A 27,895-nucleotide genomic window follows, 5' to 3' on the forward strand; every position below is an offset into this window, starting at 1 on the left:
TTCCTTGGTAGTATCCAAATTTTAGGGAGAAAGGAAAGCTGAAGACAGAAGTGTTTACAGAAAGGAGCATTTCTGCCTTTCCACAACTACAAAAGAAACATTTGTTGCCTCAGATAACTCCTAAACAAACTGCTGCCAAAACAATTAGTGTTATTTTTCTATTATCCTCCTATTTGAGAGTAAATAGCCATTTCATGAATATGTTAATTATCTGGCCGGTGCAGAAGATAAGTGGATGTCGTATCTTCACAAATGATGATAACTCTTCTATTGTATACAAAAACTTCCAACAATGATTTTTCCCAAGTATTTGGGGTCAGGTGGCTGTGGTTAAACTGCTCACAACTGGACCTTTTGCTTTGATAACCTAAAGATTTAGCAAAGGTGAACAATTGAGTAAATTAATTTTTTTCATTTTTTTAAAAGAAAAAGCAGGCAGCTGAGCAATAAGAACCAAGTCCCTACAACAGCTGAGCTTTTAAATCGTGTTGTATTTCTGTTTTAAGTTTTAAAGGCTAGCAGAGAGGTTCTGGGAGAAAAATCACTTGTGTAAGTAGTGCAGGGTCCTATGTCTGCTATTTTTAGAGGTAAAGTAATACAGTGTTATTCTATTTAAATTGGACTGTCTGCAAGACAGAAATTATTTGTGAATTTGTCAGTAAAAACTGCAGGTTACTAGATAGATATGTTTGTTAATGTTTTAAATCATCCAAATATTTATTTTAATGATACTATGCTTATCTGGGCTCCGGAGAAGCAGCAAAGTGCTGATTTTCCTTTTGGAGATGTGTACATGTGTACATTTAGGAAGAAAAATTCAATATTCTGCAAAGTTGAATGCACCATTGTGCCAGATAATTAAAATGTAAATTTAAGTATCTATGCCTGCTTTGTGATTTTTTTAATACTTTTAAGTTAGTTGTCTTTTAAAACATGTGGTCAGCTGTTGTATTCACATATGGTCAAATGATCAAAGTCTGAACTCCTCTCTAATTGTCCCCTGCTGCTTGTCTGCTCTGTCCATGATCAAGGCCTCAGCAGGTGATAAGAAAGGCATGAGAACAGGCTGGAAGGAGAATGAACTACTGAGGGGCCCAAGCTGAAAGAAATAAAGACTTCCAGTACATCACCCTGACAGTAAAGAACCAAGAAAAAGTGAAGTCTGGTTAGTTCTTATTTTTTCTTTCTTTCCTGCCCTTTTTCCCCCTTGCTCACAAATCTGCGTGTATTTTTTTAACAGCAGAATGCAAATAGAGTCGTCTCTGTGTATTCTCAGCTCATATAAAAGGCAGAACCAAACAGCCTTCTGCAGACATGTTTATTTACTTGTGAGGAGGAGGAAGCTGCTAAGTCACACAGTTTATAGTATTTCACATGTTTGTGGAAATCATTGCAATTCTTTTCACTTGTGCTTGTCATTGTTTGCCTGGAGTTCACTTTGCCAGATGGTGCTTTATTGTCACTGGTGTCCACACCTCACTCTTGCATCACTTCAAGACCAAATGGTGTGAAGAGCTTTAATACTTAGAGGATTTAGTAAAAGTAAATCCACACTTTGTGGAAGGTTCATTCTCAGCTATTCAAGCAGGTCTAGCACTGATTCAGAGAGGGAGTAGCTGACCCCAGGAGTGAAGAAAGGGTGAAATAAATGGATTGTCTTTGCCACTCCTGTTTGTCCCCTGCTCTCTTGCAGTCAAAACGCTGATAGAAAATTAGGGATCAATATTAGATTTAGAATAAAGAGTTAACAGTTAAAGGAAGGTGCATTGTCAGATTCTCCTCTCCTCCCCCCACTCAGTGTAGAAAACAGTTAGCTGCATTTCTAAAGCTAAATTTCTTAGGCTTGCAGTAATGTATTTGTATGCATCGTGTTTTGGGAACCACGTGAGGATTAATTTTTTTTACATGAATTTGCATGCAAATAGAGTACTGCCTTTGGCTTCTGCAGAGTCATGTCTTAATGTTTGCAAACACTGTCGCTCAGATGCAAGAAGTGCCATTGCCCCATTTTACAGATGAGGAGGCAGTGGCTGGCTGAGAAAGAAGTGAGCACTGTTCAGACTGTCGTTCAAACGGGGGGGTTTTGGGCAACCTATATTTCATTATTTAAAGCAGGACAGTGCCTGTTTCTCTATTTTTGCAGGTAACTGAAGTCCATGTGTCCAAATGACTGCAGCAGCAAGACTGGACAGAGGGAGTGTGTGTCTGCATGGACAGGGAGTATTTTATCAGGAGGCAGATGTGAGAGGATTTAGAGGATATTGAAGAAGAATCCTTGTGGTGGTCAGGCTGCTGTAGAACGGCAAGCAGGTTGGTGGCTGTAGCCACAAGGAAAGAGCACGCATCACAGCTGCAGCCCCTGCAAGGAGGCAGAGCTGTGCTCAGTGCCCCAAGCTTTTTCTGGGGTCAGCTCCAGAGGGTTCTCCTTGAGAGCCATGTGGGTTTTAGGAAGGACAATTCTTGGAGCAGGTTCGTGATGGAAGGGGAGACTGATGCACAGGGAGGGGGGTGGAGGAAGAGGATTATGATCATGTCTCTGCACGGGGTGGAGGGTGAGAGAGACTTGAAACAAAGCGTTTGGAACATTTTGACCGTGGAGATTTGTGGGAAGGAGGGCCCCAGTCCTGCTGGGGTCTGCTGAATGGTGTCTGCCTCAGCAGTGACCCACAGAAGGGAAGCTCCCCTTGGAAACGTCGGTGCTTTCCTTCCCTCCCTCTGTGCTCCCTTCTGGAGTGGAGCTGGTTCCACTTGGTCATGCTCGGTGTCTCCCTGAGCTGGGCTTGCTGGGCGTGCGGGGCTGGGGAGGCAGAGTGCCCGTGCAGGCTGTCTAGGGCAGAGCTGTGTGCTCCGAGGCCGGTCAGCACGGAGGCTGCCAGCCAGGGCACCGCAGCAGGGTGTACAAATGAGCTGAGAGACAGCCAGAGGTGTGGCTTACCTGAGTACCGGGAGCTCGCCCTTGCTCAGGGTATCTCGCACGTCCCGTGTACTGCCAGATCCATCCCCCTGAGCAGCCATGTACACCCTTCTGCCAGGATTTGCCATGCCCTAATGACCTTCCTGTAAATATTTATTGCCCAGAACATCCAGAAGTAGGAAATATCTACTGTGAAGGCAGATACACAGTGGGAACAGAGGCAGCCAAATTTAACCAGCTTACTCAGGGTATCTTCTGCCACTTTTGGTCCTCTGTTTCCTTCAGAGTGAAACTGACAGTGCTGAGAGAGCTGTTGAGAGTCACCTTTGCACCTGGAACACTCTAAGCTGGTGTGGCCTGTCCACCTTCAACACACTTGAGATGTTTATTTTTTTATAGAGAATTCCCAGCCTTGTCAGTGAATTCTGTTTCCTGAATGGTTTTTTTGTTGAACATGTGGATTTTTATGTATACAACAATAGCATTCAGTAATGCATTGAATTCCAGAATTGGGAATGTTGAGAAGCAGTGAATGGAAATGCTTTTTATGTAAAACTGCATTAACCTTGCAGACTTAAATGGTTCAGTGAGGAGTTACTGGTCACAGTAGCTGTGAATAAACTCATGTATTCTTGTTTTCATACTGGTTCAGGTCCCTTTCCTGGCACAAGCTGGCCTTTCTGCGAGCCCATGGAAAGTTCTTGAGCTGAGAGCTCTCCCTGCCTGCTGCTGATAGCAGGTAGTATCATGCTGTTTTCTTGGAAAATGCATTTGGATGCTATTTTCTAGAATAAACAAGTTTAAGTGGCCAAGAAATAAAATAGATTCCTCCCACTTTTCTCCTTCCCCCATATGCTCATAATAAGTGGGTGAAGTGAAAAAAAAGGTAAGTGGTTGATTCTCACTCCTGCAAATGGTCAAGAAAATTACAGAGCCAGCAAAATCAACTTTCAGGTTTAATAGTCCACCAGCCCCAGGAATTCTGACAGTACTCCCTGGGGTCTGGGTAGGTGTTTAATCTCTGAAGTTCTATACAGAGGAGGCATGTTGAAAACCATAAGTTTTTTGTGGGGTCACGTGCTCCAGGAGGTTTGGGATCAACAGGAGGTGCGTGGTTTGTTTGCTCTCAGTGGTTTTGGGCAGTAGCTCTGTGCAGTGGCTTTGGTGGGAGGGGGTGAGGTGCTCCTGAGGCTGGTTTTATATTGCTTTGTGAGGAGCTGAAGGGGACAGGTCCCTTCTCCTTCCATGGCATCCCTATGTAGGAAGCAGAATTTGGTTTATTACTTTGCCAGCTTGCTGTGAGAGCTCTCTGCAATAAGAGATTTTTGAGGAAGCACCCTTGGGCCAAGCAGGGCAGGCCCTGTGGGATTTATTTCCTGCAGGATGGATCCTGTACGAGGCTCCTCCTGGCTGGACTGGGGTGACAGTGTGAGCCCACCCTGTCCCTGCATGTGCCTCCAGCTGAGCACAGAGGAGGGGTCCCTGCTTTGGATGGGATTGTGAGGCAGAGGAGAGCAGGAGGCTTTAGCAGAGACTCCTGTGAGGATTTTGGCTGGTGGAGGGAGAAAGGACCTTTCTCTGCACTGTGGGTCAAGTGGTGGGATGATGAGGAGAAATGCTGCCTGTCAGAATGACTACTCTGCAAATCAACTTAAAAGTAATTTTCTGTGTGCCATCCTGAAATTCATCCGGCAATTAAATGATAAGGTTAATATGTTACATGCATGGAGGCCAGAAAATTTGGAGGTAGTGTTGCCATAGCAACTGTATCTCTGCCCTCCTGGGCATAGGCATCCCTGTGGGGTCAGCCAGGGCACGGTGCTGGGGGTGGGAAATGCCGCCAGCGTGGTAGCAAAGGGGTGGGAAAAGTCATAAAAATGTAAAAATAAACCCAACTCTTTGATCTCGCTGTGTGCTGTCGGTGGAAGAGCAGTAAAAGGTGAAGCTCCTCTCCATTGTGTGTGTCAGAGGGAGCACTGCAGCCCTGCCTCGGGGTGTGCCAGGGAGCCTGTGCCTTCAGAAGGGCAGGGCTCACCGCTGGCTTCAGCTGCTCTGTTCTCTGGGGCAGCTGGATTAACTGGGAAAAGGTCAATTCCAGAATCCTCCTTCGACTCCTACAGCTCAAATCCCAGTGCATAAAGACACCCACTCCAAAGAGCATAGACTCCAGCAGTCAAATGTACTCAAATAATACCGTGCCTTGAGGGGAACCCAGAAGGGTTCTCTTGCTCTTCCACAAATTTTGAAGCCATTTAATTTAAGTCTGGGAACTACAGAGCGCTTGCTTTTGTGCACAGGTGTGTTTGTGAGCACTTCCATTGGTGCCACGGGGCTGTGCATCCCTTTGGGGGTGGCAGCTGAAGCTCTGCTCTCTGTGACCAGGAGCAGTAGGGTGTGTCACCACTGGGACCGTGAGCCCTCCTTCCTCATGTCTGCAGTGTCACTGCCTGGCACTCCAGCGTGTCCAGGCTTTGTTAGTGCAGATGATTTTAGGCTGTTAGAAACCCCTGTGATGAATGGTGCAGCTTCTCATAACTACAAAACATAAAAGGATTTTTGTGGCGAAATCAGAAATGATGAGTTGGCTTTTCCTGCTTTAATGAACTAAGTGTTCAAGCCTCAGTAGCTCTGCAGAGATTGTGATTCCTGTTTCAGTCTCCAGGCCTCACTCCTGAGTGATCTCTGGGTTTGTTGTTTTGCCTTTGAGAAATGGTTTGGTTTTCTGTTGCTATCTTTTCAAAGTAGATCCGTGCTTAGGTATTACCACAAAAAAACAGGTAATCTTTTAAACTGAAAAAAATGTCAGCTGGTTGCTGGCAGATACCTCTCATCTGGGAAAGGCTCTTGGCTCATATGCTGGTTATCCCTGCTGAGATAAAGCGAGCAACTGGAGCAAATGAAGCATTTATGAAGTGTGTTAGAGCCTCTCCCTGTAGTATGCAAACGAACTGCAAATAGTCTGTGTTCCTGCAGGAAGTCCTTTATGAAAAGCAGTGGGATGGAAAAGGAAATGGAGGGCCTTGGCACTGGTGAGGTATTTACATGGAGGGACCGTGTGTTTGTTGTGTGGATGGGATAACAGAAGTCTGCTTTCCCTGGAATGTTGTGGCTCTCGGAGGCAGGAGGTGAAGGACCTAGAATGATAAAGTCTTACATCTCAGGGCATTTTATTTTATATTAAAGCTTTTTTTTTTTTTTCCTTCAGCAAATGCATACCAAATGCCAGAGGGAAAGCCTGTTGTGTTACCAGACTAATGTCAAAAGATACACAGAGATCATGCAACTGTGTTGTTGTACTGAGATCTCATCCTAATATCACTTTGGTTTATTTGAATAAATACATGTACTTGCCAATGGTCCATAAGAATCCTACATAAGAAACCTTGCAGAGGTGCATGATGACCATGCCCTGAAAGGCAGTGTTTATGGACAAAGTGCTTTTATGCACTGTTGTTCAATGTTGCACCATATTTCTTCAATTTACGTTCCTTTATTTTTAAGGGTATATTTTAAAGGTATTTTTAAGGGTGCATAATAACTGGGTGTAGCTTTGGAGACTCGGGGCAGATATAACTTAGGTAGATTTATCTAACTACACACAGTACTTTGCTGTTGGATGCAGCAGTAGTTGCCATAGCAACTGCAGGATCCCAAATTGTTATGATGCCTCCAAGAAACAGGTTGTCTTTTGGAAGAGCTGCAAGCAATTTAACTTTATTCTACCGTAGCCATATCTTTAGGGGATAAATGATATCTCCAAATGTATGCTTCTCTCCATGTGGGATCGTCATGGTTTATTTCAATGATGACATTTTTTCACTTTGCTGTAATTTTTTTGTTATAATTATTTTTTTTCTGAGCTGAAGGAACAGAATATGTTTTAAACTGCTCATCATTATTAGTTCTGTATACCATGATAGTGTCTAATGACTCTTGCAAACTTTGAGATCTTCCTGCCACCACTTAAAAAGAGGAAAAAAAACAGGGAGAAGGTCGGTGGCATTTTTTTCCCTCTGGTTGTTTTGTCATCAAATAATATATCCCAAATGGAGATGAATTTACCTTCCTGACAGCCATGACCAAGGTATTGTCCCTGCTTCACAGGTGGGTGAATTGTTCCACTGAGGAGTTAACAGAGTTCTGTAGGACTGAAGATGACTCTGTTGAGAGGTGGGACTAGGTCTCATGAGTGGTTAGGAGAATTGTGAACGAAGTCCCTGCAAGCAAAATTTTTCATGGGAGGTGACAAAATAAAGCATGGATTTTGTTGCAGCCATGTCCTGCTCCTGCAGACAAATGAATATAAATAAGCAGCTGTATCAGGAGCAGTTCATTTGTGTATAGTATTTGGCTCAGATGGTTTATTTTTGTGATTCCAGATTTATTTTCTTTCTTTTCTTTTAGGAAGGTCGTGGTAGAGTGTCCTAGCTCTTGAGAGAGTTGGGATTGTTGAGCCTGGAGAGGAGAAGGCTCCAGGAGACCTTAGAGCCTCTTCCAGGGGCTACGAAAGAGCTGGAGAGGGGCTTTTCAGAAGGCAAGGGACTGGGAAAGGGGAGGTGGCTTGCCAGAGGGCAGGGTAAGATGGAATTCTGGGAAGAAGGTTTTCCCTGCGAGGGACAGGCTGCCCAGAGAAGCTGGCTGCCCCTGCCCTGTGGGTATCCAAGGCCAGGCTGATGGAGCTATAAACAACTTGGGATAGTGGAAGGTGTCCCTGCCCATGGCAGGGGGTTGGAACGAGATGGTCTTTGAAGTTCCTTCCAACCTAAAGCATTCTGTGATTCTATGAAGAATGTTAGAGATCAGATGTGGAACTAAAATGTGACTGTGAAAATAGAAGATACCAAGAGAGTTTCTCAGTTCCTATTAACAACACATGCAGGGGATCTGCACACATTCAGGTTAACTCTTAATGGGTTCATTTTCTTAGAATTTGTTACTTGGTTTTGAGGCCAGAGAGTCTTAGCTGTGCTCTAGGATGTCAGGGAATGCATTGGAACAAAACAAAATGGTTTTGTCCTCAGACCACTTCCAAAGTGAGCCCGAGACAAGGGGTTGCAGACAGGGGTGTGTGAGGACTGATGAGCAGGCTGGTCTGTGGATGTCTCTCAGGAAAGATGCTGTGCAAGGGCTGGCAGGCTGCTTGTTTGCACGGTGGTTCAGGAGGCTTTGAAGGCTGGCTTGAAGACAAACAACGACGGCACTTTGGGGGTGGCTGTTGGGAGCTCTTCCTTGCAGGAGTGGCAGCGGGGGCAAAGCACAGAAGGGATTTTGTTGGAAAACAGAGTGGAGGCTAGGGACACGGTGGGGAGCAGAAACTCTGTGTAAGACAGACTTTATCAACTCTTACTCACCAAACTTGCTGTGAGGAGCAATCTGTGGGTCTCCCCCGGAGGTGGCTGCATTTTGAGACACTCAGAAAGGTGGTGTCACTGGCTGCAGTTGGGCTTTCCCAGTCTTGCTCCCTGATAAAGCCTGTCTTATGTGAGTGGCTGGCTCTTTTCCTTCTCCAGGGAAAGGGCTGGGATGCCATACCTGCTGGGAATAGCTCAGCCAGGGACCTGTACCAGGGCCTACCCTGCCAACAGCAGCACTTCACCAAAGTGGCAGTGACTTGTGGAAAGGTGGGTGCTGAAAGCAGACACTTTCTGGATATTTGAGTCCAAGTGGTATCTGTGACTTGGGAATTCTGAGACTTAGCTGTGCCTCATTACAAGGAGTTTGTATATCTTTGCCAGCCTTAAGTGCTCAAAATTCATGAGTTACACCTCAGAAAGTTCATGAGGATGGGTTTTTTTCTTTTTTTAAAAAAAAAAATTTGGGGCGTTGTCATGTTTATGAACTTTTTCATCCAGCTGTGTTGCCTATTTCAAGGTTTTATTTGCAACTGAGAATTGGAAACTTATTTTTATGGTACGTGTTCTTTTTTTGCACAGAGCCTAGATTTGGGTGAGTCACGTGCCTGCAGGTTCTGAGGCTTCCTGGAAGCACCAGCTGCTGCAAGACTTGGGATGAGACTGCAGGAGTGTGCAGTGCTGCTGGCACAAGGAGGCCTTTTCATCCAGCATCCTTTTGGGTCACGTGGGTATGAAATGGGGCTGAATTAGTCTTTTCTTCCCTCCTGACATTTGGCTGGGTGGGAGGCTGATTCCTGATAGGTTTTAATTCGGTGTTTGGAAACATAATTTTCTCTCAGTTTTACATGTAATTTGCCCATATTATTACTGTAATATGGGTTTTATTCCTCTTGAGGCTGTACAAGTCTTCAGGATACTCTTAATATGTATGGTGGGAAATGGGCTGTTTGCAAATTAGTAACAAACTATAATAATTACTTTGCTTTCCCCTTGAAATGCTAATCTGAAGCTTTGATGACCACAAAATTCCCTTGTAAAGCCACACAGATCTTCAGCTGCATTTGTTGGATCTATTTAGATCCCTGCTTGGTGTCTAAAAGAGGCACTAACTCTGCGAACATCTCTGGCCACTTCCTCCCACACACTGCTCGGTGTGGCTCCTGTCTGCTTGCATATCTATATACAGCACAACTGTAGGTGTGAGTTTTTGTGGTTTGACCTGTTTCCATAAGTTAAAGTTGCTAAGGATGGCCACAATGATAATTTAATAGGAAATGCTGAGCTAGTGGTAAATTTTCTAGAAATATCTGCAATGAAAATATTGAGCATTTGAAAATTCATGGGAAAAAATATACATTTTGAGGACTTGAAGACATGAGAGGAAAAAGAGTTTGTAAACTAGTGCTAATCTTGGTCAATGTTGTAGAAATTAGTGTTTAATAATGATAAAAAATTCTGTGGTAATATAAAAACTCTCAATGTACAATTCTTGAAGTGATTCCATCCTGTCCACTCTTAAGTCCAAGCCTCTGTTTGACTCTTCTTCCTCATGGATTACCCTGGTGTCATCTCTAGAAGGCATCATCTCTGTCTCACAGCATCTCCAAAGATGTTTTCCTGCTCTGCTCTGAATGCACAATTCCCATGCAGACAGGCGAAGCCCAAGGCATGCTCCTCAGCAGCCATCAGCCCTTTTCTGTGGGTGGAGGAAATGTCAGTGAAGTGCAATGTGTTGGCTTCTCCTGGAGCATGTAAGGCAAGCTGGTTATGCGAGTGGCCTCTGCTGTCCCAAACTTTTACAGCTGGTGGCTGGATTATCTTTGCCTTCTCCTAATCCCTTTGAAAAACTTGAGTAGATTCTCTTTTGACAGCTGCTGCTGTTTCTCTAGCAGAAAGCCATTTCAGTGTCCCCATTATTGTTTTTGGCTCTGCCACCTGGATGGACCTGGTGGGAAAGGTGTGACTGGGAGGAAGGAGGTCCAGCAGGGGAGCCAGGAGAGCGCTGCAGGGGAGAGCCGTGCCACTCACTGCTGAGGCAAGAGCTGCAAGAGCGACGTGGAGAGGGCAGCTGCCACACAAACATCGCTGTGCCGGGGTGTTCACCCCTTGCTCTGCAGTTAACATCTGCTGGGAGAGCAGGTGTGGATGGAGATGCTGATGTGTGAGCCAAAGCAGCCCTGGGGGCGGGATGCTCCGGGATCGGTCACAGCCCTCTCACCCTCGAGGAAAGCAAACAGGGAATAAAGGTCACACAAGAAAGTGAGGAGATCATCTCAAAGAGAGCCTCTGCTACACAGGATTTTCTCGTGCAGTGCTGCTGAGCATCTTGAAAAGCAAACCAATAGCATTAGGGTGGAGGAATTCCCACTGCATCCCCCTCCTGTAGCCCCCTCACCTCGGCCTCCAGATAAAAAAGGCAGCAGCAGTGCAGCCTTCTGTCTGCACGAGAGCAGAGCCTGTGGAGGAGAGCTGCCACAAGGGAAAGCTGCTCTCTGAAGATGCTTGAAAAATAAACAATGGCACATCAGCACCGTGTGAGGTGGTTACCTGGGTCTAGATTGAAACCATGTGTGCTTGGGGTAGTGAGAGCCTGCCTTCCCTTCCTCTTCAATGGCAAAGACTTCATTTCCATGTACTTAGCAGACCTGGGGCAGCGTTTCCAGGAAAGGCAGTTTGGTGGAGGGAGGTGCTGCATGCAGTGCAGTGCTTCAGGGATTGCTTTCTGTCTTCTGAAGGCTGAAATGCCCCAGCACAAGCCATCTTGCAGTGTGCCCTGGGGAGCAGGCTGTTAGTGGGGTGTGCCAGCAGTGTTTTCTCATCTTGTGATGGAAAGGAGAGCTCAAGGTTTTTCTGTCCCCAAATTCTTGGCATTAGCCTGACCTCTTTCTGCGCCTGACAAAATCTCTCTCAGTGGGCTGGTTTTATTGTAACAAGGTGATAGTTAAGGAGACCAAAGTGGTGAACAGTCCCTGAAAGACACGCTGATGTGTGCCAGGTGCCTGACAGGATGTGTACAGGGCTGTTTTCTCCTCTTGTTCTGTCTCGGTTTCCCAGGAAGCTGTTTTGCTGCACGTCTGGTGTTGCTGGCCCACCGCATGGGAAGCCTTGAGTAATCCCACACTGCTCTGAGCATGTTTGAGAAGCTTTTTATGACAAGATCGCTGAGTGTCCTGCCCTTTGCTCTGCCCCCTCTCGTGTTTGTCACATCTAATAATGGACAGAAATGTGGTGTGTGCCGCTGAACACGGGGAATTTGTTTGTATTCCATGTTTGCCACAGCCTTTTAATTTGAGGAGGGAGCGTGGGAGCAGGGAATGGCTAGGAACGCTTCTCTTTGGTAGCTCTCTGCTGTAGGCTAGATACAGTTCTTAGGGAATGATGTGAACTTGAGCTGAAGTGTTGGGCTTTAGAGTGGCAGTGGTGTCTGGAGGGGCAGTGCTAAGTGCTCTAAAAGCACTGTATCTGTTTCAGGGCTTGGTGAAGGGTGGTGAGATAAGCTCTGTCTGTGCTCTGTTATCTGTATCTCTGTTATTAGGCGTGTCAGGCACTGCAGTTTCCAAGGAGGATGTTGCCACGTTTTATTTTGCAAGGGAGTGCTTTGGAAACATCACTCAGGCTGTCTCCAGCCCTCAGCCTGGGCGGGTGCTCATGCACACTCTGAGCTGTGCTTGTGCTGCTGCCAGGTGCTGCTCTGCCCTGCTCAGCCAAAGTGGGCTTTTGTCCCTAACCTCGATGTTGGTACATCTTGGGCTTGTTCCTTGCACAGGTCCCATCTAGTTAGGTAACAATAGTAAGGTGTAAAAGTGCAGGAGAATCCTAAATTGTTAAATCCTGGTGACTTTTCCACGCTTACATATTTGGTTGTTGTACGTGTGTATCTGGCCCTAATTTCTGTGCACGTGCTCTCTGTTCCTCAATGTAGCAGATGTTGTTCCAACAACCACTTCCCATCTTTTCTCCCTCCTTTTTATTTCTTTCTTGCTTGTTCAAAACATGGTGAGTAAGTAAGGATGCTGTTGTTAGGTTGAAGACTTCAACTGTCATGATTGCCTGGTCCAAGGGAAAGTGGGACTGGTGTAGCTGGGATGTTGGCAGGAGAGGAAGGCATGCATAAGGCGTTATTTCTCATGAGGCCTCTTTTCCCTCCTTAGCCTGTATCAAAGGTGGATAAACTCTACTTTTGGATAGCTGTGAGTATTCAGCAGTCAGCAGGGAAACTTCCACAAGGCAGATGAAGTCCCTGACATATCAGAAAGGGCATCTGCCTTGCTCTGTAGACTTTGTAAGAAGTGTGAGATCTTACATGAGAGATGGAAATTATTGTGCCACTAGGATAACATTTTTGAGAAGCATCTGGTTCAGGATTGTACAATGTCCAGCATGCATGCTTCCTGGGACAACTCCCCATCCAAGGCTTGTTTCCATTTGCCTTATGTCACGCCCCTTCCAGGAGCACATTGCAGAGATTTCTGAGATGATGGCAATCAGACAGAGTGGGATTGTGGAGCATGAGAGCTTTGTCAGCGAGATGCTGCGCCGAGTGAAGGAGCCCTGCTGGCAGGGTAATTTCACTGCTGCTGGGACCTGGCCAGCATTTCCAAAGGAAGTTCTGTGTGCACAGGAGGAACGTCCTCTGGGATGGTTGAGGGCAGGATACATGCCAGGATGAGTGCTGCTCATGGGTAAAACCTGACGGTTACCTATTATCCAGAATATTTTAATAGTATCTTTAGGGTATTTTTTCTGAGAGACACATTTTTGGATGACTGCTCTTATCTTTATTTATGTTTTCATAAGCATTCCCAATATCCTTCTCACTTCCAGCTGGAAAATCTAAACACAACAAGCTTTTATTTATTTATTTATTTGTTTGTTTTTTATTTTGCCTCATGTGGTTGTTGTGGGCTTTGTTATCTCTGCTGCACTTTGTGTGCCAATAACTTCTGAAGTCAAGCAGTCTAATTGCAAAAATGAAGAAACAGAAAAACACCACCCAAGAGCACCAAAAATATATGGGAAAAGCCACCTGTTTTACAGTGTCCATGAACATCTGCTAATGCACCATTTGCCAAATGGGTGGGGAAATTTGTATGGAAAGGAATGTCATTCATGGTCCAAGCTAGGTTTGCAAGTAGCTTCTCCTTCAGATTTCTGCCTTTCATCATCAGAGATGCCAGGCTCCAGGCACAAGCTCTGCACTGGGCCAGCCTCAGTCAGGGATAATCTGCCTTCACTTCAAACTCAGATTCTTTTTTTTTTAAGGATTATGTAATTTTTTTTCTCTTTAAGAATTGGATCATTATTTTGGAATTTGAAGCCTTTCAATAAAGGGCAAGGGGAGGGAAAGTTTGAAGCTGTGAGGGTGCTGAGGCACTGGAACACACTGGCCTGAGAAGCTGTGGATCAGCCATCCCTGGGAGTGTTGGAGGCCAGGTGGCTGCAAGGTGGATATTTGTCATGGCCTGTGCAGAGCAGAGCCCTGTGCAACCTGGGAGGGGAGCAGAAAGCTGCTGCCAGGTCTGCTCTCTGGTTTGGGGTGCATGGGGCCCAGTTCTTACACTAATATATGATAACATTCCCTTTGTTGGCTTTGGGATTGCCAGCAAAGTGTGTCAGGCGTTTTGTGGTAAGATGGTCTTTGACAAAATCTGTGGGGGTTTTTCCAAACTGTGCTCTTTCTGCTCAGTGTTTCTGTGCCCTGTGGACGCACATGGATTATACCCTGTAAAATTATTCTAATGTTAACTAGAGTGTGGATGGGCTGAGCAAAGAAAGACTTTGAAGCAATGTGTTTGTAAGTTCTTCAAAAGCCTGATAAATTGTCCATTTAAAAATATAGGGTAAATTGTAGACATTTTATTTCAATTTGGGATGAAACTGTGTCAACATTTTAACATTTTCCATGGTGGCTGGAAAGTCTTGTTGACCAAGGAAAATGGTCTAAGTATGATGGCATTGTTACTTTGTTAGAAAGGGAAAGAAAATTAACATGAAATCAAAATTATTTATTGCTTCAAAGACCTGATGACCTAGTGCATCATCAAAAGGAACTTGGAGAAAGACCTCTTACATAAAATTAACTCTCTGAATCTGTCTCTTACCAGTAGTTTGGGGATGTAAAGACACTTAGTGAGGGTGGCTGTTAGCAGCCAGTTCCCATGTCCTGGCTTGATTGCATTGCTAATTGGGGTGCAAAAATGGGACGGCCTTTCCCAGTTGTGGGAGTTGTGTGAGACCTTTGTGCACCTTTTTCTTTATAACACACTTCACCCTTTTGAAAAGTGGGGGTTTTTTTTTTAATTTTTTTTTTTTTAGGAAATACGGGGTTTTGGTGTGCATTTTGAAACTTGTCTTCTCTTCCAAAGGAAAACTTGGCACTGTGAACCTGCTAACTCCAGCAGGCACCCGACACGTGCTTTGGAGAAGGTGATTATTCCCTGTCACTGGGGCAGGTGTCTTTTCCTGTGAAGATTTTGATGCCATTAAGGAGTGATGTCCTAAAGGGGTTTGTATTTTTAGCAGCTGTGATTTATGTCCTGCAGGCTCTGTCTTTAAATCATGCCTCAAAGAGGGACGGGTTATTTTACAGAGAAACCCATAAAGTAATATATGCTTCTGGTGTGACTTTCTTTAAAGCTGTGCATTAGTTCCTGAGAACTGAGGTCAGCCTGCCTGTGCTGAGATCTGCAGAATGACATTTCCATACTGGGGCTTATTTCATGCTGATGTGAGAAGCAGGAAGTAATATTTACCAGATGAAGCTACATAGTACTTTTAACAATAATGATAACAACCAATAATGCAGTGCATTTTAAAAATGATTTTTTCCTTTGTCTCAGAGTACTTAAGAAGACCTCCAATCTATAGAAAAATAATGGAAGTGTTAATGAGAATCCAGGTTTTGTAGGGATCAGTACCAGCCTCGGGCACGTGTACAAACCATGTACTTGCTGGAAAGCTGCTGGCTTTGGAGTTCTTGCCTTTGACCTGGAAATGTCCTTGCCCTGCTGCTCTGGAGACACCTCTGCAGGGTGGGGAGGCCTCTGAGTTTTCCTGTCCCTCCTCAGCTTCTGCAGGCAGCGATGCAGCTCACGCTGGGAGTGCAGAGAGGTGGCCGACCTGTGACTTCATTGAGGTATTTCCTCCACTCCCTTACCTCAGGCAATGTCGTCATTTCCAGCTCTGCACAGCCTGCCCGGGACAGAAGCTGCTGCTGTGGGGAAGGTCTGTAAGTTACAGACACTAAAGCTGAGTGATGTGCTCTTCTCAGCAGCGTCACCCGGGTGCTTCTGATTTGGCAAATAGAGCTGAGTTCACTGTGGGTTGAGGAAATGGTGATGTGTCTCTGATGGTAAGACACTTGTGGAGGAGTCTGAGAAAGCTGTAATTTTTTGCATGTGTAACTATGGAGGCATGCTTTGATATCAGAGAATTGCTTCATAAATGAAGTTGTAAGAAACATTTAAATGTCAAGTATCCTTCATCTCGTTCATTCAAGCGCAGAATATTTATGAGGATACTGTTAATAAAGCATCTTTGCCTCTCTGGCAGAGACTGGACTTAGGCAGGATATTTGACAGTGGAGAAGACTAAGAAAGTGAGAAAAGGATGTTTTCAATGAGTTTGAATTTCTCTAGCATGCCCTTTTCTTTTAAGGGTTTTGTGAATTGCTCTGGCAATTTGCTAAGTATTAAAGGGAACAATGAACAGGGCCCTCTTTTTACAAAGACAAAGAAACAAAGATTTGAAGATTTTTCAGTTTGCTTCAAAAATAGCTTGATGAAGATGGACATTATAGCAAATGAAATATTTAACTAGAGTGACCCTCAGTGAAGTGATGTCAAGGGTAGTAAGTAATACAATTGTCACATTGTATGTAATCACTCCTTTGTAAGCTACTGAGGCACAATTATTTTAAGTAAATTGAAATGTCTAATAGGGACAATGCTGTTTTTCTTTAGCTAAAAATAGTCATATGAAATACTTATTTAATCTTTAAAATGTTTCAGGCTTTTAACACCAAGACTGGATAATTTCACTCTTTTGGTTTTGGTTTTATTCTTTCTAGCTAGTGCCTTTGCTCTGAAGCTTTCTCAGAATACAAGTATTTACCAGTTTCCTCTAAAACAATGAAGTTATTAGCCACTTAAGTTGATTTTCTCCCTGATTAAAAAAAAAAGATTAAAGAGGTTTCATTTTTTGAATGGCACTCTTGAGATTTGGCTCAAGTGTTTGTGATTTGGAGTAGCTGCAAAATTGTTATAAGAAATACGGCTCAAGAAAAAGCTTCTAAAATACCCACACGTCCAGGAAGCAGCCTCAGGTCCTGAGTTTCTCTCACTGGTGCAGACAGCAGACCCTGCACTCCTTGTCCTGGAGTGGCAGCATGGTCTTCTGCACAGCCCTTGGGTTCTCCTTCCATCTCCAGGAATATGTCAGGAAAAATGTCAGGCAGGTGCCACACGTGTCAGCACAGCCAGGGTTTGCTGTGAGAGTCCCTGAGAAAATGCTTCTGGTGGAGTCTTCCCCTCCAGACCTGCTCTTTTTAGGCTGTGCTGTCTCTACCCCCTTTGGAGGAGATTTGCAGGACCTGAGCCTTAACACCTCCTCTCTCAGAACTCTGGGTTTTACTGCTATGTGTGACATCCCAAATCCTTTATCTTTAACCCTGATGTTCCACTGGATTATTGTGTTTCAGCCTTTGGAAGATTTTATTCTTTTCCTCAAACATGAACAAAAATATTGTTCAAAGCTCCACTCCTTGTCAAGGCTATTGGTGCTTCCAGTTTGCTGCCAGGGGTGCAGCACAGAACTGTTTTAGATGGATCAAGGAACATGCCCAATTACTAGTTAATTTTCTCCTTAGATGTTCAAAGACGAGTCCTCTTTTAGTACATCAGCATAATTTAAAAATATTTTTCTTAATTATTAATTATTCGAAACTTCTGTTTGCTTATGGAGCTGTTGCTACCCTTTTGAATCCAGTTATTTATAAGTCATAGTTCAGCACATGTACTTGAGGGAACCAAGCCCTGTAAGTCAGACACTGACTGGTGTTTTGGTGTTGGTCCATTGCCCCGTGTCAGTGCCTGTGAAATTGCCTGAAAACTCTTACAGTAAATTTCCTGAATATACCCAGAGAAGGCTGGAAAGCAATGTTGTGTCACAGATGGATTTACCAGGGTCTAACCCATCATGCTGCCCTCCTCCCTCTGGCAGCAGGAATCAGAACTTTGACCTGTGACTGCAAAAGAAAGAAACATCACTGCCTGAACTTAAAAAAAAAGAAAATCTTAGTGACAATCTTCATAGCATTTGATAGTTTCTTTCCTCAGGGCCCCGTCACCAGCGGAGAGGGGCAGTGCCAGTCCACAGAGCCAGTTCTGTCACCCCAGCAGAGTCCCTTGATGTCCTTCTGGGGCCTCCATCTGAAGGACAGGAGCTGCTGCATGTGCTCAGTAGAAGAGATTTCCCTGCAGGAATCTCGGGGAATGTGTGGCCCAGCAGCTCTCCCTGAACCCTTGCCCTTGCCTGGTGGCCCTTTTGTGGTTGCTGTTTTCAAGTGAGCGTGAGGCTTGCAGCTCAGGTGGAAATCTCTTCCCTGATGAGTACTGAGCTGGCAGCTTCTGAGCTTTCGGTGTCAGAAGGGAAGTTGATGCTGAGTGCCCAGACTGGCAGTGTCTGCTCTTTACCTGTGCACTGCCTGTGACAGCCCCACAGGAGGGGCTGGGGGCTTTGTGGGACTGGCTACAAAGGCCAGTGCCTGACCTTGATGAGCTTAACAAAGCCAGATCCTCTGGTATCTTAGTGTGACCCTGATTTAACAGGGCACTTCTAAGCCCTGCCATCCTGGTTCTGACAATGTCCTGACTAACCAGATTAACCCCAAATCTCAAGCTTGTTCTTTCTCCTCATAGGTAAAGAATACAATTTTTCCTGAGAGATTATTTTCCAATACCCATTTATGGGCATGAGTTGAATAACTAAAACCAGCTACAGTTTCATCAGAGAGATGAGCTGTTAAGGTGGAAATTGTTAGATGGCAGTATTGTTTGATTGAAGGGCAGTATATGCTGCTAGATTCTGAGCTTTTCCCTAAAGAAATCAAAAACTTGTCAGATTTCAACCTGGATCCTTATTTATCCAGATAGAAGTCTCAGTCTTATGCTGCCAAAGATTTTGAAAGCTTTTCTTACGAGCATATTAAAACCCTAGTGTTGCCATATTTCATTTGGCAATAATTATGTCCTTTGCCTCTCTTCTGGATAATATTTAGCTTTATCATCATCATTATTAGTTGCTACTGTTCTGCTGGGAGCACTAGTTTGCATTTAATTACAGACCACTTGCAAATAGCCTGTGTGGCCCTGATTCAGCAAACACTTCTGGCAGGTGTGTAATTTTAAAGCCAGTGAACGAGCCCATTGACGTTCCGTGTGGCTCTGATCCGCTCTGTGCCTGGCATGCACTGACTGCACGAGCCCCAGGTCTGAAGAGTGCCTCCATGCAGAGCTGCTGCTGCGTGCTGCTCTGGCCCCATGGTCTCCCAGGTGTGAGGCTGAGGCTGCAAATTGCCACAGTGCCATATCTTAGGTTATCACCTTAAATGGCTCTGAAACTGCACCTGGCAGCCCGTTAGCATCAGACAGAACTCGAGGACTTTTGGACTTCTTAGAAAGAGCAACAGCTTTTTGTCAGCTGAAGAAAAAGTAGAACCCTCTGTTTTGCATGCTTCCTTGGCTCAGTATAAATTTTAGTAAGATTCTCTATACTAGAAGTAAAACTTGGCTGAATGACCTGCCAGGCAGGAGGATATGCCAGGCACATTCACAATATTGTATAATTTAATTGGCTAGTTGGAAATGCATAATAAAATACAGGGTGTTTGAGTTATTACTTAGCTGCCTATGTAATTACTTCTGTTTAATATTTAATTGTGTTGATCTTTCTGTCTTGTCTTTGTTCCACACAGAAAATAGATCCCTCTTTTTGTCTATTCACGGGCACTGGGCTACTGGGTAGAGGGCTTTGCAGCTAATCTTCCTGATTGTTCAAATGTCACTGTAAAATATTTAGCATCTTGATAACTCCAAAGCTATCAAAACAGATTGGTTGGTAACAATTAAAATTATGCTAACATCACTAAAACAGATATAACGGAGTGATGCTTGTTAAGCACTTAATGATCCCTTTCTCCAAGGAATTCCATTTCAATTTCTTTATGCTGCCTGATTGCTTTACTGCATCCTGCAGGTTCTGTGCTCTGCTGCTCTGTGTAATACATATTCAAACCCTTCTCTGAGCTCTCGTCGTGCCAATCAAGGATGCAAATGGAGTCTGTATGTCTGTGTGATCAGAATTTCTTGCTTGTTTGCAAGCCCGTAAATAATGGAGTGAATAAGGATCTGATGTGTAACAGTATAAAAGTAATCAGACCTTGTATCTGGCTTCCAGTAAACATCGGTATGGCCCTGATCCAGCCACTGCTGTAATCAATGGGAGCCTTTTATTGACTTTAATGGGAGTTGAATTAGGCCTTGTCTGAGGCTTGAAAATTCAGCTGCAGCTCTTGGGGCTGATCCTCGGCTGGTGCAACCTGGCTTTGTGCCCCTGGAAATCAGGCAGCTGATCTGCCTTGCCCTGCCGAGGACGTGGCAGGCAGACCTGCCCTGAGCTGCTGTCACCCTCCCACCCTGCAGCCTTCTGTGCCAGGCCAGCTCTGGGCTCTGCTTCCTTCAGCTGTCCACTTAGGAGCTTACACTGCTCTCTGAACAGGGCTTGAAATGTGCAATTGTCTTTAGAAAAACCTTCTACTTGAAAGGAATTATAATAATCATTATTTTGAACTTTAGGTTTTTTTATATTTTCATTGTTTATAAAGGAATATATCTGTTCCTTTTGCTTTACTTTGGCTGCGAGGGAAAAATGAGCCTAATTAGCAAAACTAAAAATAAACTAAGTTGATCAGAAAAGCAGTTCTTGCAAATTTGACGACCTTCCCTTGCAAATGCTGATATGAAAAAGGATAAAGATTTTATGAAGGGTCCTTGCTTTGGAGTTTTGTGGGGATGAATGGGTAGAGAAGACAGTAGCCGTGTGTGGATGAAAGGCTTTTAGAATGTAACTTTGTGGATCATCTATGCTATGAACCACTCAGAGCTGTGATACCCTTCCTGTTTCTCAAGTACTACGAGTATAAAAGACTTTGTAAAATTCTTTGAGCTGATTCTTATTCTGGCCTCTCCGCTTTGAAAGGATGTGGAAAATACATCCTTTGGGAAGTCTTCTGGCCAGCTGAGCTCTCCAAGGATAAGCTTGCAAACATGCTAGATTGATGCTCTGGAGCAGCTCCAGGAAAGCTTGGCCAGTGTGTGATGGCAACTGCACCCACGCTGAAATTCAGGAGGGAAGAGCGTGCCTGCCTCTGGGTTGTGTGTGTTTCCAGGCTCGCTCCTCAGCAGGGACAATCAGCACAGTTGCTGTTTCCTCCAGCAGGGTGAGGGTGATTTATGCCAGCTGAAAGTCTGGCTCTCCACACCCTCGTGCATGCACAGGCACCGAGGTTGGCTTTTGCTGGGGTTTGTTCCCCTCAGGGCAGTGTTATTTCCAGCAAAGGCGGTGGAAGCAGCTTGGATGTCAGTTTTTCAGTGACAAATCTGTCTGTGTGTAGGGGGGTTCTTGGCTGTGCTGGAGGCAGGAGACAGCCCTGTCCCCCCTCAGCAGAGGGGTGGTGGCAGTGCCGTGACTCTCGTGCTCAGCCTGGGGTCAGCTGGGCCAGAGCTCGGCCAGGTGACAGAGAGCCTGCGGGACACCTGTGCCACACCTGTGCTGGTGTGCTCTGGGTCCCAGCTGCCCTGGACCCCACCAGCTTTTCCTTGTTCCTGACAGACCTGTGTGCTCCTTTGGGAGGCAGCACTTGGTGAGCTTAGGGTGCCTGTTTGGGTCCTGCTGGCAGTTCTGGTCCAGACTTGCGTAGGAAGAATCTCCTTCCAAAAGGTCTGAAAATGTCTCAAAGTTTGAAGATTAATTTGAGAAATCCCACTTCAATCTGGCCATTGAACGTTGCTATGAATAAATGCTCTCTGCTGCTCTGGTTTTCAACAGAAAGGCTCCTTTGCCTGGCACTACTAGGCTTGTTCTCCTTTTCAGACCTAAGCTGCAAAACAGGAGGTTCTGCTAGTCTTTACAGGGTTTAATGTCTCTTTTGTTTTATAAAATCCTGTCTTTGGAGATGAGTTCTGTAATAACCCCATTTTTTAAAAATGGTGTTTGCCACTTAGCTGTTTTCCATTTGGATGTGTTTTATTTACAGTAAATTAAAGCAAGAAGGCAAAGTGGGTTTTATTTCCTATTTTCCTGTGTTCTGTATTCATAGAACATCTGCCCTCCATCCCCTTCCTGTGATCATACAACATCAAACCATGCAGGAATAAGTCAGGGCTGATCTTTCTGCCATGCTATGCTCTTCTTGATCATTTGACTGAGAAGTATTTGTTTGTAGGTGAAAACTACCACTGCTTTTTCTTTTTTCTGTAGTGACTTTGGAGTTGCACCCTTTCTCTTATGTTTAAGAGTTCCAGTTCATGGTGATATTTAAGAAATAAAGCTGAACTCAGCCAAAACAGAAGAACTGAAGAAGGCCAGTCATCAGAGGGGAGGAATATAGCCTGACAAGTCTACAGAGTAAGTAAGGTTGTAGAGATATGTCACTTAATTAAACATCTGTGCATTCTCACCCATTTGTGTTCTGTGGCTTTGCTGGTGAGTAGAAAGGTTTCCTCAGTGATGCTGTTTACTTTTTGTTCATTCATATTTGAGCTTACAAATTGCTTGAAAGCAATTTAACTTTTTGCATAGAAATTTCACACAGGTGAAGGCTTTTCTGTGCTAGGGAAAAAGTGAACAGAATTTCCTTTGTTGATTTTAAAGTCCTAGAGTGTGGAAGCCTCCAGAACTGCCCATTGCCAATGTGTGGAGCAGTTCTTCTGCCTGTTTACCTTCTCATTTTCCACATTATTTTTTTTCCAGCCTCACATCTATTTCCTGAAGAGTTCGTTCTCTCTCCCCTCGGCCCCCAGTGTCTGCTTGTCTTTCAGCGCCCTGTGGGGTGTGCTGGCAGCTCTGGTGACCCAGTGAGTCTGGTGCTGCTCTGCTCAGAGTTCAGGCCCCAGGGACGTTGCCCTTGTCATGTCCATGTGCAATTAGCAGCGAGGGCAGACAGGGCTGGGGCTGCTCCTGCTGCTGTGCTGGCCTGGGGGGTTAGCCCTTGGGCACAGCACAGCCTTTAGTGCGGCCTCGCCTGCCCGTAATTCCGAATATTAGATGGACAAACATGTCATGATTAAGTCCTTAGGAGCCTGTAAGAAGCTGTTTTTTCACAGCCACTCCTGGTGTGTTGAGATTAAATGTCCTGTCACACTGGGCGTGTGTACACTGCCAGGCAGGAGCTGACCTCTCCAGTGGCTGTAATTAGAAACAATTTTCAGATTTATGTGATGAGTTCTGTTTCACAGTGTGTACATACAGTCCACCTAGAGAAGATTTTTTCAGAAATTGCTCTCATTCTCTCAAAAGCAACTACATCTCCAGATGTCTTCAGAATACCTCGCGTGTCTGTGAGAGCTGTAAAATAACTGCGAGCTTATAAATTCACCTTTTTGCAGTTATTAAATGTGGTTGACTCATTCCAGCCTGTTGCTTTGGAGATAGGTACAATATAGGAACCTTGGCACTATGACAGGCAATTAAAATCCCAAGATGTTTAGCCATGTATGAGTATTTTCACACAGTGAGACCTCTAAGCTTAGCCCGCTGCTGACATTGTTAGTTATTGCATCAGTTGCACGAGATGAGGTTGACAGGTGTAATTATGTATTTCTATGGTGATTATGTATGGCCTGTCATAGAGACCAACGTGCCTGTAACTGTGCACTCATTTAGTGGCCATTTATTGAGTGAAGTATTGGAGTTGGCACGCCGTTTACAAGGGAAGGAAATGTGAAACAAAACAGAAGTTCATTTTGAAATATAATTGATTCATTAAACCATTTACCAATGCTTCATTTTAGTGCATGGAAATATATCTTCCCGTATTTCCTACAGATGTCACAGTTATTTAAGGATATTCCTGCAGCCTGACTTTAACAAAAGAATAAAACTCATGTGATGGGTTCATGAGAAGCTGGGTCTCAGGTCTTTATCTGCCTCATCCTGGGAGAAGTTACAGAGCTCGCTGGAACTGTCTGAAAATGGGACCATTTAAAAATATTTGGCTTATTTGTTAAAAGAGCCCAAAATCTTTCAAAATAACTGTCTTTCTATGCAAACACATCTGTACAATCATCTTCTTTGTAGTAGCTGCTCTTCAAAATGTGTTAAAAATTATACAAATATTTTTGGGATTCTCTGAAGTGAACTTGGGCTGTTGCTGGAATTCCTCATTCACTTTTCCAGATAAAAATTTTTCTGTGTGGTGACATCACTCAAAACTTTGCTGCATTGTTTCCCATGTAGTTCTCCCTGGTGTTTGTGCCACCCTGATGATATCAGTGAAGAGCCTCTGCTTCTCAAACTGAGAAGAGGCTGAGAGAAATGAAATACTGCCCTCAGTTTAGGAGCTCCTTGGACCTGGGTGAAGTCAAGCAAACAATTTGACTTATTTTCCTTAGCCACGTCTCTCTGCAATACAACTATTACCTTATTCACAGAAGTTTCTGTGTCTAAGATAGTTATCTGAGATGGGGTGGGGTTGCTTGCTGGTGTTTTTGTTTAGTTTTTGGGGTTTTTTCCTTTGTTTGAAGTAAAAGAGTAGCAGCTTTTAGTGACTGCTTTAACAAAAAGAGCCCACTGTCTTTTGCAGAAAAACAGGATCCATGTGTTCTCTGGTCTTCTAGGATGGGCTGAAAAATGCAATAGGAATTTGTGGATATAAATAATAATAAAACCAATTCTCCCTCATTTTATAGGATACAGAAAGAGGCTTTACATAGAACTTCCATTATGTTCCTAATTAACCATCAGAATTTTTTATCTTTCTGTTTTTAACCAAAAGCTGTTTCTCACAGCTTTTGTGATAGATATGAGATGATATCTATGAGATAGAGAGAAAGAAAGAATAGAGATGGTGAGGATGTGGCCAAATGATGAATATTTAGAAAACTGTCCTTTGGAATCACTAATTAAACTAGGTTCAAATGCCAAAATGTGGATGCAAACCTAAACTTGGAAAGTTTCATCTCAAAGTTTGGAAGAACCTTTTTTCCCCAGTCTCATCTGCTTAGAACACATTGGTCATAAGTTTCCATTAGGAAGCATTTGGATTAATATCTGGCTTTCTAATCATGTGCTTGGAAAGACAGCTTTTGTTGCTTTTCCAGAGAACTTCCCAAGTGTGCAGTAAAATGTGTGCTTTTCCAAAAAAATATCCTGAATAGAGTGATGTCTGGTGAATTGCATTTTTGTTTTTCTATCACTAGAGTTTGAGGGCTTAGGTTTTTTGGTTTTTTTTTAATTTTCTGGTAATGAAGTTCCATTCAAGTGGAAGAATATTTGATGTTGGAAGAGGTCTCTGGAGATCATGCCATCCAACATCCCTGCTCAAAGGAGGGTAAATTGGAGCAGGTCGCCCAGGATCATGTCCAGTTGGGTTTGGAATATCTCCAAGGATGAGGAGAGTTCTCTTGTTTAGGTGTCCTGTTCCAGTGATCAATCACTCTTACATAAAGATTTCTTATGTTTAAATGATATCTGCTGTATTTTAGACATTGATGTATTTGAAAGACACTGCCTGTCTTTCTTTCACTAGACACCATGGAGAAGAGTCTGGCTCTGTCCTTTCCTCCTCCCTTCCATTTATAAAAACAGGTAAGATCCCAGTTCTCTCTGCTTTTTCAGTCAGGTGCTCCCTTGCAGTTTCTGGGACAATATAGAGGAAAAATACCCATTTTCTGTGTGCCTGAGAAATCTGTTTCTAAGGGGGCTGGGGAGAGGGGCAGGCGGGGGCCCTGTGCTGGAGCAGATGGTGCTGGGGGAGCTGCTGGTGCCCTTCAGTGGAGCCTTCGGAGCTGCCTGCACAGGCCGGGTGGGATCAGTCCCCTCTGCACAGAGAGGAGCTCCGGGGCCCTAAGGCAGACCTGAGCAATTGTAATAAGGAGCAGCCATGGGCATGAGGAGGAAAGGAAGGGCTGCAGTGGAGCTCCTGCTCCTGGCCTGTGCTCATCCCCTCAGCGCTGCTCCTGTCCCAGCCACGGGCATGAGGAGGAAAGGAGGGGCTGCAGTGGAGCTCCTGGCCTGTGCTCATCCCCTCAGCGCTGTGCCTGTCCCAGCCACGGGCATGGGGAGGAAAGGAGGGGCTGCAGTGCAGCTCCTGGCCTGTGCTCATCCCCTCAGCTCCAGCGCTGCTCCTGTCCCAGCCACGGGCATGAGGAGGAAAGGAGGGGCTGCAGTGCAGCTCCTGGTGCTGTGCTCATCCCCTCAGCGCTGCTCCTGTCCCAGCCACGGGCATGGGGAGGAATGGAGGGGCTGCAGTGGAGCTCCTGGCCTGTGCTCATCCCCTCAGCACTGCTCCTGTCCCAGCCACGGGCATGGGGAGGAAAGGAGGGGCTGCAGTGGAGCTCCCGGCCTGTGCTCATCCCCTCAGCGCTGCTCCTGTCCCAGCCACGGGCATGAGGAGGAAAGGAGGGGCTGCAGTGGAGCTCCTGGTGCTGTGCTCATCCCCTCAGCGCTGCTCCTGTCCCAGCCACGGGCATGGGGAGGAATGGAGGGGCTGCAGTGGAGCTCCTGGTGCTGTGCTCATCCCCTTGGCTCCAGTGCTGCTCCTGTCCTGCTGCTCCCTCCCAGCAGCTCGGCTGCCTCTGCCCACGGGGACTGCCCACCTCATCACAAGGAAGGGGTCACGTATTTGTCTAATCTGTAGCTTTAATGCCCTCCTGGATAGCCCTAAAAGCGATCAAGCTCTGAGGGGAGGACAGGAGATAGAGCACAAGCCTTCAGGGCCCGCCAGGACCCCTTGCCCCTCGCTGGCATCAGCGAGGCCGGCTCAGGAGCAGCAGTGACATTTTCTCAGGACAGGATATGAGCGAAGGGCAGAACTTGCTTTTCCCTTGTACTTTCTATTTTCATACACGATTTATTTCTGATTTAAAGTCATTCTCTGTTTTTTATTCCAGCCTTGACCACATGGCTCCAACTGTTCCCATAACTCCCGTTGCTGATGTTCTAACATGATACAGCCATAAACTGGATCTTTCTTTTCTTTTCATGTACTTTTTAATTATCTGAAGACTAAACTTTTGAATACCACTTCTCACGCTGGATTTGAGGCTAGAAAGCAAGTTTGCTTATTTAATATTTGCTTTGATTTGGTGATTAGTCTTTGCTCTTAATTATTTTCACCATTTCCACATGAGTGATCAGGAAATTAACAGCTGTCTCACACTTTCAGCGAGTTAAAAACAGCCTATGGTATTTCCTTATTGACGTTTTACTTGCCCCTGTGCAGAATGTTTTAAGATGTTGCTTCTCTTGAGTTTACCACCTCACAGCTTGAGTAATGTCACAGCTTTTAAAAAAGTTTCCCTTTTGACTTGCCAAGCTGATGAAGACAAGTAAAGTCATCCAGCATAAAAGGTATAAGTGAACAAAACATGAATGGAAGGTGTGGGTCAAGTTACAATCCAAACAAGGAGAATATTAGAAGCAGTTCTGGAGACTGAGGAGACCAGTCCTGTGGCACACATCTGCCGTGAGAAATACTGCCATCCTGGGATCCTGTGTGGTGTTTACACACTCGTAGCAAATCCTCTGAAAAAAGTGAAAATAGATGGGTTGCTGCTCCTTTTTCCACTGATGTTTTCCTTTTATCTTTTCATTCCTTTTCAGATGGGTAATGATTGTAAATCGCTGCTTGCCACAGAAAGTGATGTTTTCCAAGAGCAGTTATTTGATTCTTGTAATATCATTTATTAGTTACATTCAATAAGTGCCCAACCTATGCTCTAAATGCCTTTTAAAAACACACTAATAAACAGGTTTTGATTGCTTTTTGATTGAATTGCAGATGATGATGTTGGTACCATCAGCGAGTTAAGGGACTCGGCCTTCCCAGGGAGGCGTTTCCAGCGCAGAGCCCCTCTGCACTCTGGGCCTGCTCCAGACAGGAGATGAAGATGGGCATGGTGGTGGCTGTCCCTGTGCTCCTGCACTCTTGGGCTTTGGGGCTTTAACAGATTCGCTGCCGATATTTGACTGATCAGACTGTTGTGACAGAGATCTATTTGTACAGATAGTGAGTGTTGCAGAGCTGGGCCAGAAACTGCTGGGGCTGGTGTAGTTTGTGCTGCTGAGCAAAGGAAAATGGTGTGCAGCTCTTTTCACTTCATGTACATTTTGTGCATGCTTTGCGATGTGAATCCTGGCAGCTGCATTGGAGTCATCACTAGTTCAGCATGGCTGACTTTGCAGCATCTGTAGGTGTGCCTCATTTTTGGTGGGTTTGAAGAGAGATTGGTGAAGAACTGAGTGGAGCTCATCGTGATGCTCCTGTCAGGGCTGGGAAAATGCCCAACAATATCCTGCAAGACCTTTTGCTTAGCCAGCTGTAGAGGGACACAGCAAGAGGGAAAATACG

The 27,895-nt window shown here is 44.9% G+C and overlaps 1 long non-coding RNA gene across 1 annotated transcript; it reads left to right on the forward strand.

Annotated features, from left to right (window-relative positions):
• The first annotated feature begins 410 nt into the window (after positions 1-410).
• Positions 411-27,313, forward strand: LOC119695105. Its single transcript, XR_005255056.1, has 7 exons — positions 411-1,165; positions 2,144-2,310; positions 3,567-3,653; positions 8,848-8,996; positions 21,805-21,951; positions 25,073-25,131; positions 26,436-27,313. It is a non-coding gene; the product is annotated as an uncharacterized LOC119695105 (long non-coding RNA).
• Positions 27,314-27,895: the final 582 nt, after the last annotated feature.

The sequence above is a fragment of the Motacilla alba genome, chromosome 4A (assembly GCF_015832195.1).
Source record: "Motacilla alba alba isolate MOTALB_02 chromosome 4A, Motacilla_alba_V1.0_pri, whole genome shotgun sequence".
NCBI lineage: Eukaryota > Metazoa > Chordata > Aves > Passeriformes > Motacillidae > Motacilla > Motacilla alba.